Source organism: Arachis ipaensis, chromosome B9 (assembly GCF_059453495.1).
Source record: "Arachis ipaensis isolate K30076 ecotype BB chromosome B9, ASM5945349v1, whole genome shotgun sequence".
Classification (NCBI taxonomy): domain Eukaryota; kingdom Viridiplantae; phylum Streptophyta; class Magnoliopsida; order Fabales; family Fabaceae; genus Arachis; species Arachis ipaensis.
In genome coordinates this window covers 145,925,690-145,936,258 of record NC_142444.1, presented here as the reverse complement: position 1 = coordinate 145,936,258, position 10,569 = coordinate 145,925,690, and the positions used below count along the sequence as shown (strand labels likewise).

The 10,569-nt window shown below is 35.5% G+C and overlaps 1 long non-coding RNA gene across 1 annotated transcript; it reads left to right on the top strand.

The window, feature by feature from the left end:
* Nucleotides 1-1,289: 1,289 nt before the first annotated feature.
* LOC148546683 (uncharacterized) lies at nucleotides 1,290-3,317 on the top strand. The gene is made up of 3 exons (XR_015899984.1): nucleotides 1,290-2,222; nucleotides 3,046-3,150; nucleotides 3,276-3,317. It is a non-coding gene; the product is annotated as an uncharacterized LOC148546683 (long non-coding RNA).
* Nucleotides 3,318-10,569: the final 7,252 nt, after the last annotated feature.

Here is a 10,569-nt window from a genome sequence, read left to right as displayed (position 1 = left end):
TTTTTGAGGCAGTCACATTAATTCATTAGTCTGCTGCTTAATTGATCCTATGTTGTATGACTTTCTTGAGACATCACTTTGCTGGTTTCAAGTTGCTCAGGATTGCAACTGATTGAAATATGTTGTCGCCTGTCGATATTCTTGACTTCACTAAATCCGTGGTTCTATTACTCCTTGAGTGCCCTGCATTGTAATGGTGGTTGAGTAATGAAATTCAAAACTTTGCTAGATTGGTGGTATTGTTTCCCAACTAATGGCATTTTGTTTGTTTATCAATTGGTGTATATGTAGCACATTTGTTAGTTTATTATTTGGGATTGTCGATTGCTAACCTAAAGGATGGCTAGGGCCAATGCTATGTTTGAGTAAGCGGAACTATTCATACTAATATGCTGCTTTCACAATGCCCTTAAAGAGCCTTGTAGATCGATTAAATTCCTTCCTTTTGTTTAACCTTCCTACCTCTTATCACTTGACATTTAAGGTTAATATGCATAATATGATTTGAAAATGTTTTGTTGGCTATATCTTGCATGCTTGGTTTGATGTGGTGGTTATGTTTGTCTTTAAATCTGGAATTCTGGCCATGTACATTATGCTTAATTCTTCACCTTGCCTCTCTTTTTTCTCATCCTTATCCACCACATAATTGAACTCGAACTCTTGGAATCTCATATGATTGTGCTTTTTAATTATTGCTTTATGTTTTGGGTGTATTGTTGGAATTTGTGTTACTCTATATGTTTTACACTTTTGGCTATGTTATTTGGACTCCAATTAGAGTTTGTAGTGTGCTTTTGAAATTTTTCATATCATTCTAATTATGCAATCTGTTCTTTGTGATTGATGGTGCTTCATATCGATTCCTTTTGCTACATTGTATATGTGAATATTAAGAAAATGTACAGCATTTGATTGTTGCATAATATCTGCAAAATGTTTTTCGTTATGCATTGGGTTCAATTTGTATCTGGATATAATATTGTATAGTTAATGTGCTTAAGTTCTTTTCTGCAACTTTGCTCAGATAGCTTAATTTTTAGCCTTGTTCTTGCTATCTATTTGTGCAAATTATTAAACTTATGGTGTCATGATGTGGTTATACTTCTTTCCGATAAGGTTGTCTCAATGTTGTTTTCTTTCCTTATTCCTAAATGCATCATTTCTTGCATCAGGGTCTAGTTGTACGAAATAGATGTGACTTGTACTGCCGAAGAGGAAATATAATAGTAAGTTGAAATTCGGGGACCGAATTTCTAAAGGAGGGAAGAATGTAATAGCTCCAAAAAAAAAAAAAAAAAAAAAAAAACAAATTTGTGGGCCACTCTTCCTTTACTTTTTCCCTAACCCTAATCACACAAAAACACTCTCTCAACCCTCAGTCCCTCACTAGCCGTCGAGCTCCCACCCCCACTCCTCCCACACCCTCTTCGTAGAAACACACTCTCATGGACGCACTCCCCTCGCTCATCCTCACGCCGTCGCTCATCCCCACACACACGCACCTACACTGACGCGGAGAAGAGAGGGAGGTCGCTGCTGCCGTTCATGCCCATCGTTGCCAACTGCGCCGTTGCGGAGGAGCGTCTCTGTCATCGCGAGCTGCAACCGCCGCCATTGAAGCCACCCTCGCCGTCGTCCTTGAGCGCCAGTGAGAGGGAGAGCTCGAGGAAGAGAGGAACGCTGTCCCGCCATGCACCGTCGTCACTGGAGCTGCACCGCCGCCGAAGGCCCGCCGCCGTCCGTGGAGAGTCGTCACCGTCTGGGTCGCTGCCGGAGGAAGAGAGCTTGCACAAGGGGTTGCTGGAGTGGCTCGCTGCTGCCGCAAGAGCCACTGCACCTCTGGCCGCTGGAAAGTCACATTGAGGTCGCCGTTCTTCTGCCGCCGCCGCTGTCGGGGTTTCTGGTCAATGGGTATGGCGCTGTTGTTGCCGGAACCACCACCGGTGCTGCCGCTACTTGTTTCCCTTAAGTTCGAGTCGTTGTAGTTGCTGAGAAAGTGATTTGGAGCTGAGGTTGTGGCTGCCGCAATTTCGGGTTGAGAGGAAAGGTTCCGTCGGTGCGTTCGGATTATAGTTTTAACAATCGAGAACTATAGCCAGCTCTATCTTGTCGCTACTCCGGTTCAAATTCTACGCTCATTCGTTCCATTCCACTTCAATCCTCCTTACCTTGAATTTGGCACTCTGGGTTTGGTATCTTCGGTCCCTAGGGACTACGTTGTGAGTATGCTTTACATTTATGATTGTTTGATTGTGCATCTACAATTATTTTGATATCTATTATGATCTTTGAATTATAGCTATATTTGCTTTGAACGGTTTTGAATTGATTAAAATAATTGATTTATTAGAATTAAATAACTCATTTTTATGAAGTTTATACTTTTGGAAACTATACATGAGACTATATATATTTTTGATGAAGTTTTGCATTATTCTAAAATGTTTGATTTTATTTGAATATTTGTTTTTGAAGCATTGAAGTATTTGTTGATACTCACTCTAAAAATTGTGAAATATATTTGAAATCTCTCATGGTTGAAAAAGTATGATTGAGAAAAGATTTCTGATGAAAAAGTATGATTTAATTTGATTTGATTCGATTCGATTCGATACCTTATATATTTGAAAGATCAAATATTTGTTGTATTTGAAATTATATGTTTTGAATTGGTTTGGGAGGCTCGTATTAGAAAACCGTAGTTAACGGCGGTTATGACGTTAACTTAGATGCATCTAACTCAGACTCCAGCTAGCAGGGGTGTTGCTAGCCTAACGTGTAGGCCACACGTTAGATCTGTTATTCTGTTAGGACACACAAGAGGAAAGGGCTACCCATAGAGGTGGAGCCGCCCAAGTGTGGACTTTTGATTTGATTTCTGTATGAGAACTCCCTTATTGATTCACTTATTATTATCAACTATTATTTTCTAATTAAAATTACTTTAATGATAATGTTTGTATAGTCTCATGTTGATTATAGATGTATTGTCTGGTCACTGAGTTGCAAAACTCACCCCGTTTTTCTAAAAATATTTTTCAGGAACAAATATTTGACTGTGTGAGACTTTCTATTCAAGAGTAACGGTTTGCAATGAGTACCTATTCTTTGTCGAATTCCTAGAAGTGTATGCTCCATATGTCACAGGCAGGACCAACCATTCTTAGTTATTTTAATTTTTTGTTAAAGTATATAACTATTTATTTTAGAACTTGTAAAATATTTGTACTTGCTTATTGAACTTATATTTGACTATGTTAGGCTTGTTATAGGATTATTTTCCTGAGCGCCAGTCATGGCTCATTTTGGGTCGTGACAAGTTTAGTGTGAGATCATCAATTAAAACATGTAAATCATCTATGGACAAGTCATAGTAATTTACCTCATCAAGTTGATCATCACCAGCCATGAAGCAGATTTGTGCTACACATTCGGAGTCTTCTTCCTCATCCAAATCATTTTCAAGATCTTCCCAAGATGCCATGAGCACCCTTTTCTTTTCTTTCTTTCCTTTTTCTTCCTTCTTGAGCTTCGGATAGTTGAACTTAAAATGTCCAGCCTCCTTGCAATGATTACAAACCACCTTGCTCAAGTCCTTCTTGTAATCCTTTGAGGTTGAACCCTAGTACTTGCCTTTGTTCCTCATTAGCCTTCTAAGTTTCCTAGCAAGAAACACAAGTTCATCATCTGAAAAACCATCACTAGACTCACTCTCTTTTGATTCTATTTTTGACTTAAGGGCTATTCCCTTTTTCTTTGAATCTAGATTAGTGTGTGTGGTTTCATAGGCAAGGAGTTTTCCTCTCAGCTCATCATAGGTTATTGGACTTAGGTTATTTCTCTCTGCTAGGACAGTGGCAGTTGTTTCCCATTCCTTTGTGAGGCTTCTAAGAAGTTTTCTCACTAGGGTTTGTTCTGAGTAGGTTGTACCCATAGCATCAAGGTTGTTGATTATGATTGAGAATCTCTCAAACACTTCATCAATGCTTTCTCCATCCTTCATATTAAACATCTCGTACTCTTTTCGTAGCATATCAATCCTCGTTTCTTTGACCTGTTTAGTGCCTTCATGTGTAACCTGGAGTTTTTTCCAGATTTCTTTGGCTGTCTTGCATCTAGACACCCTTTGGTACTCTTCAAAGCTGATAGCACAGTGAAGAAGGTTGATGGGTTTAGCATTCAGCTCCACTTTCTTCTTGTCGTTGTCATTCCATTCAGTTTCTTCTTTTGGAGTCACCACTCCATCGGCACTTGTTTTTGTTGGAATTTTGGGACTGCTTACAACAATCATCCATATGTTGTAGTCAATGGATTGAATGAAGATCTTCATCCTCTTTTTCCAGTAGGCATAGTTCTTTCCGTTGAAGAAGGGAGGCCTATTATTTGACTGGCCTTCAGTTAGAGTGTAGGCAACTGTGGTTGTGCCCACGTTGTTCGCTATTGGACCTTTGCCCCAAGCAATGAAGCTTGATTCTTGAGACCAAGGCTCTTGATACCAATTGAAGGTTGTAGTAGGCTTAGAGAAGGGGGGTTGAATCTATGACCTTCTTTTACTTTAATAAAATAACTCTTTTAAAACAAACTTTCAGTCTGAATCAGTTTGAACTCAACAGTAAAAAATTTATGAAACAATTTAGTTTTGTCTCATGAATATCAAAAAATAGAACAGAGAAGGGAAGAGAGAAGCTGACACCATCATGTATCCTGGATCAGTTGCCTTGTGCAATGCAACCTACATCCAGTCTCCACCACAACAGTGGTGGAATTTCCACTATAGTTACAGTATTACATACACCAATTTCACAGGATTGACACAATTCTTCCACTCTCAAGTTCTAACCTAACTTGACTTGGCTATGCTAATACCTAACTCTTCACCCTTAGTGCTTACCCAACTAAGAAAGGGGTACCTCACTGGTACAAAATACAAGACACAGAACTAACCTAAAGAAATCTGAAATCACTCTATGCTTTTCACTCAAGTGTTTCTCTCTGCCTGTTTCCACTCTTAGGCTTTTACTTGAGCTCTCTCATTCTTCCTGTTACCTCAAGAAATTAGAGAAAGATAAATATTAAAAAAAATTACAATCTATAAAATATGAAGGAGATTGATGCTTCAACAGCCTCTGTTGCTATGTGGTGAACCAGATTTGCTAGCTTCTGATTTAGTTACTCATTCTGGCGGAATGCACATTTGATTAGGAAACACTGTCCAAGTTGATGAACTTCTTCAGAGAACTTTTCTTAGAACATCAAACTTTAAAACGCTTGTTCTCTCTCCTTGGCTTCAGAAAATTGAAACTCTTTCTTTTTGTATTTCCTTGCCTGTTGCTAAGTAGCTTTCTTCCAAGTCAACTTCTTGAGCTGTGTGCTACCAACTTGCCATATCACTTTTTCAATTAATCCTCAATTTAGACATTTGGATCTGACTTTCTCTTGCTTGACCAAAAGCCTCAGGGAAGCAAAAAAAAAATTTTCAATGGCAATCCCATATCTGAACCCTTAAGTTGATACTTTGTCTCCAAGAAACAAATTTGACCATTGATTTACACCTGTGGTTAACAGAATTCACTTTCTCCATTTATCGCAAATTGGAGTGATAGAGAGTTCGAGAAGAGGAGAAGAAAGTACGATGCATGCAAGAGGAAATAAGTTACCTTTAGCTTCTGCCTTAGCCTAAGATGGGTAGATTTGGGTGATTAAACCTCAACTTTTTTGCTTAACCCTTCTCTTTCTTTCTTCTTTGATGAATGGCTTAGGAACGAAGCTTTCTTTCTTTTCTCCGAGTTCTGACCGAAATGAAAAAGGTGAATGTTGCTTTGGTGGAATCATTTTGGATGGATTAGCTTGAGAGATCAATTCGGGCTTGGGTTGGCTGTGTCCATTTGGCCCATCTGATTTCATTGTTATAATTTACCTTGGGCTTTATTTTTAAATGATGCACACTATGGGGCTTCTGATTTTTATTTCATTTATTTGGGCTGCTGCAACAATGAATTTTGGCCTGCATCACTTAAAACAAAATCATCAAAACTAATTGGGTAGTTGGCCCAATGAAATTAATGTTTGTCATCATCAATTATGTTAGCTAATTTCTTAATAACTCAATAGGATTGTCAAAAAAATATTATGATTAATGGAAGATCTAATTCGTTATTGTTTTTATTTTTTATTATGATAGATGAATGATAAAATAATAATTTATAAAATAAAAAATAAATTTTATAATTAAACAATATATAAGGAATTAATTTGTAATTAAAATTAGATAAAGACTATTTATCAATTATTAAAAAACTTAAAAATATATTTTGTTATGGGACCATTTAATGGTCCAAACATTCTGGTACCATCGAATCTGATGCCCATATTGTAGGCATGATCATTGGCTATGGAAAAATCGAAAATTTGTTTGTAATTATAAAAAATTAAATTGACTAAAAATTAAAAGAGCAATTAATAACTACATTCTAAGAAAATAGAATTAATGAGCAAGTAAAGAACTAAGTTAGCATGAGATAAAAGGACAACAATTAAAATGAAAATTATACTAAGAAATAACTAAATTAAAATAGAAATGATTAACGCAATTAACTAAAGAAAAAAAAGTCAAGTATTAAAAGAGTCTTGCCTACTCATGGAGAAAAATTAAGTAGCCATAATTGACTTTAATTCATAAATTCTAACTAGATTACTAATTGTATTTAGTAAAAAGTTAACGTTAGTAAAAATAAAAATAATTAATAACTCTAAATTACCATTTAAAATTGGACATTAGTGATTCAAAGTCATCTAGGTTCTCAATCCAAGTCAAAAGAAAAAAAATTTACTTCATAACTAAATGAGACATTTTATAATTTTTTTTAAAATAAATAATTAACATAATATATTTGATTTTATTCTTTTTTTTATATAAAAATAAGAGAATAATATAGATATTAATTTTTACCAATTATAATATACACTTAAAATTATTTTTAGCCACTATATAATTATAAATAATATACGCAATGAGTTTTAATGTAATAAAGTTTTAAGAAATAAAAAAAAAAGAACAGACAATGGGTAAAAAACGCACAGCGTCGCCCATGTCATTTAAAAGAAGAAAAAATATTAGGAATATTAAAATTTTAATATAGATATATATTTTTAAAATAATTTTTTTGACTATCGTATATATTATTATAATTATTTATATATCATTAATGCTTTATTTTCTTGAATTTAATTATTTTATGTGCTGTCCATTTTCATATGGAATTTGGCTAAAGTTATTATTGTTGTTGTTATATTTATTATATATTCTTTATTTTCTCGGTCTAGTGCGAATTACCACCGTTTCGATTTTTTTATTTATTTACCTTCATGTTGTGTTTATCATTTATTTGTTGGAACAAATTAATTTTAATATCCCATATCATCTATATTGAATCACCAAAAATATATCACAATACAAAAGCGTACCTTTATTTATAAGAGTCAGAAATCGATGGAAAAATTTGGATCTTGTGATTTTTTCTCTCAACCAAAACCTTCTGTATTTCTAGGTGGCTGAACTGCAACTCTTTCAATGGAGAAAGAGCAACAAAGGCGGCTTTGGTATATTGGGGACCGAAACCCTGTAGGCCTATTTATATTTGAGTATGACACCCATTAAACCCTTAAGCCCAAATAAAATAGTATCTAAAATCCAAAAGATAATATATCTAAAATCCAAAAAGATAATTATCTAAGGAACAAAAGATAATATTTAATTTCAAATCAAAAGTAATAATGACTTATTCAATTAGCATTTATAACCATAAATGAGATCACCATTATATAAGTCATTTAATTTGAAATAGCATAATTTGTGATTATAATTAATATATGTATTGCCCACAAACAAATTAGAAAATTAAAATAATTTCCTAACAATCTCCCACTTGGGCTATACATATATTCTTTCCTGACATAATCACACCTTATAAACTTTATGCGCGCATCTGAATGCTATTTCTCTCATTACTTTAACAATCTGGTCCGTCTCATACATTAGATATGGAACTACCGCAGCTTTTATCACATTAATGTCACGACTAAACCATGCCAATCACCATCCTAATATACTTAACGACATAGATCAAATTTGGATGAGTAATATGGAAATTACATGCCAAGTGATCTCATGCATGTCTATTTCTAGCTGGTCCAACTTTAAAACTTTATTGAGATCAAACGCAAAACAAATTTTGCAAAATGAACATTTCACATAACATGAAATAAACCATCAACTTAATTCTGCAGAAAAATAACTCAATATCTGTCATAGGACATATAGCACAAACTCCCACTAAATCAAGGCATCATAAATATTGACACTCATCCGAGCAGTGTGCTCATGAAAGACTTTAGGGATCAATCCCTTGGTTAATGGGTCTGCTAGCATATACTCTGTTCCTATATGTTCTATGAAAATCTGTTTTTCTTGAATTTTCTCCTTGACAACTAAGAAATTGATGTCTATATGCTTCGATTTTGTCAAGCTCTTATTGTTGTTGGAGTATAATACTACTGACTTATTGTCACAGAATATCTTTAACGGCCTTTCAATGTCATCTACTATATGAAGCTCAGTGACAAAGTTTTGCAGCCATATGCCATGAAATCGGAATCAAAGTACCTAATGATCTCCAAATTTTCTGATCTCCGATAAGTAAGCATGTAATCCTTTGTTCTCTTTAAATAACGCATTACACGTTAAACAGCTATCCAATGATTCATGCCTGGATTGCTCAAGTATTTACCCAAAACTCCCACTATAAATAATATATCAGGACGTATGTAGACTTGAGCATACATTAAGCTCCCTAGTGCTGATGCATAAGATTTATCATGCATTGCTGTCCTCTCAAGATCATTTTTAGGGCATTGTTTGAGACTGAACTTGTCTCCTTTAGCTACGGGTGTGTCCATTGGTCTACAATTTTCCATGCCATATCTACTTAAAATCTTTTAGATATAGTTCTTTTGTGATAATCCAAGAATACCTTGAGAATGATCTCTTAGTATCTTGATTCCTAATACAAAAGAGGCATTACCAAGATCTTTCATTTCGAATTTGTTCGATAGAAATTTCTCAGTTTCATGCAACAAGCCTATATCGTTGCTGGTAAGTAGAATGTCATCAACATAATAAGACCAAAAAAAAGTATTTACTCCCACTGAACTTGCGGTATACACATTCATCTATAATATTTACCTCAAAACCATTTGAGGTAATGCCGTAAACTTGTGATACCATTGACGGGAAGCTTGTTTGAGATCATAGATGGGTTTTCTCCTTTTTTCTGTTGGATCTCCTTAATGGTACTTCTTGAGGTTGTTGAGCTTGCTGTATGGGTTGGGGTTGAGGAGGATTCTCATTATTTTCTGGTACTGTAACAGTATCTTGAGCAACAACAATATTCTCATTGTTCTCTTGTACTGTAACTAGATCTACAATAGGATTCTCTATTTGCTCTTGTACTATAACTGTATCTTGAACAACAATAGGCACAAGGACCTGATCATTATCAGTTACAGAATCCTCATCAAAAGCAACATTCTTAATATTTCCTTCCCCTCCCCCCCTCCCAAACTCAACATCCTCAAGAAATATCGCATTTTCCGTTTCAAAAATAGACCTTGATGCAGGATTGTAAAACTTGTACCCCCGTGAGCGCTCAGCGTATCCAACAAAGTAGCAACTAATTGTCCTTGAGTCCAATTTTCTTTCATGCGGCCTATAAGGTCGCGCCTCAACTGGACATCCCCAAATATGCAAATGCTTTATACTGGGCCTTTTCCTAATCCAAATTTCATATGGGGTTTTGTTAACTGCTTTGCTTGGCACCCTATTAAGGATGTACACTGCGGTCTTTAAGGCTTCTCCCTAGAGTGATTCAGACAAGGAAGAATGACTAATCATACTTCTCACCATGTCCTTAAGAGTTCGGTTCCTTCGCTCTGTAACACTATTCATGCTAGGTTTGCCTGGCATGGTGTATTGCAGAACAATACCACACTCCTCTAGGAAAAGAGCAAAAGGCCCAGGACGTTGCCCACCTAAACCATCATATCCTTCGTAGTATTCACCACCACGATCAGATTTGATAGCTTTAATTTTCTTTTCAAGTTAAAGTTCAACTTCAGCTTTGAAAGACTTGAAAACATCCAAGGCTTGGGACTTTTCATGAATTAAATATAGATACCCGTAACGAGAGTAATCATCTATGAACGTAATAAAGTACCGTTGTCCATTCCAAGAGACAGTAGGGAATGGGCCACATATATCGGTATGTATCAGTTCTAAGACATCTTTAGCTCTCTCGGCACCTAATTTCCTTTCGTTTGTCCTTTTCCCCTTTATGCACTCAATGCAGACTTCAAAGTCCGCCAAATTTAGGGGTCCAAGAATTTCATCCGACACGAGCCTTTGAATTCTCTATTTAGAGATGTGACCTAGGCGCTTGTGCCATAATGATGCTGAATTCTCATTTAGTTTTTGTTTTGTACCTGTTTGCAGTATTTCATTATTATAGGAAT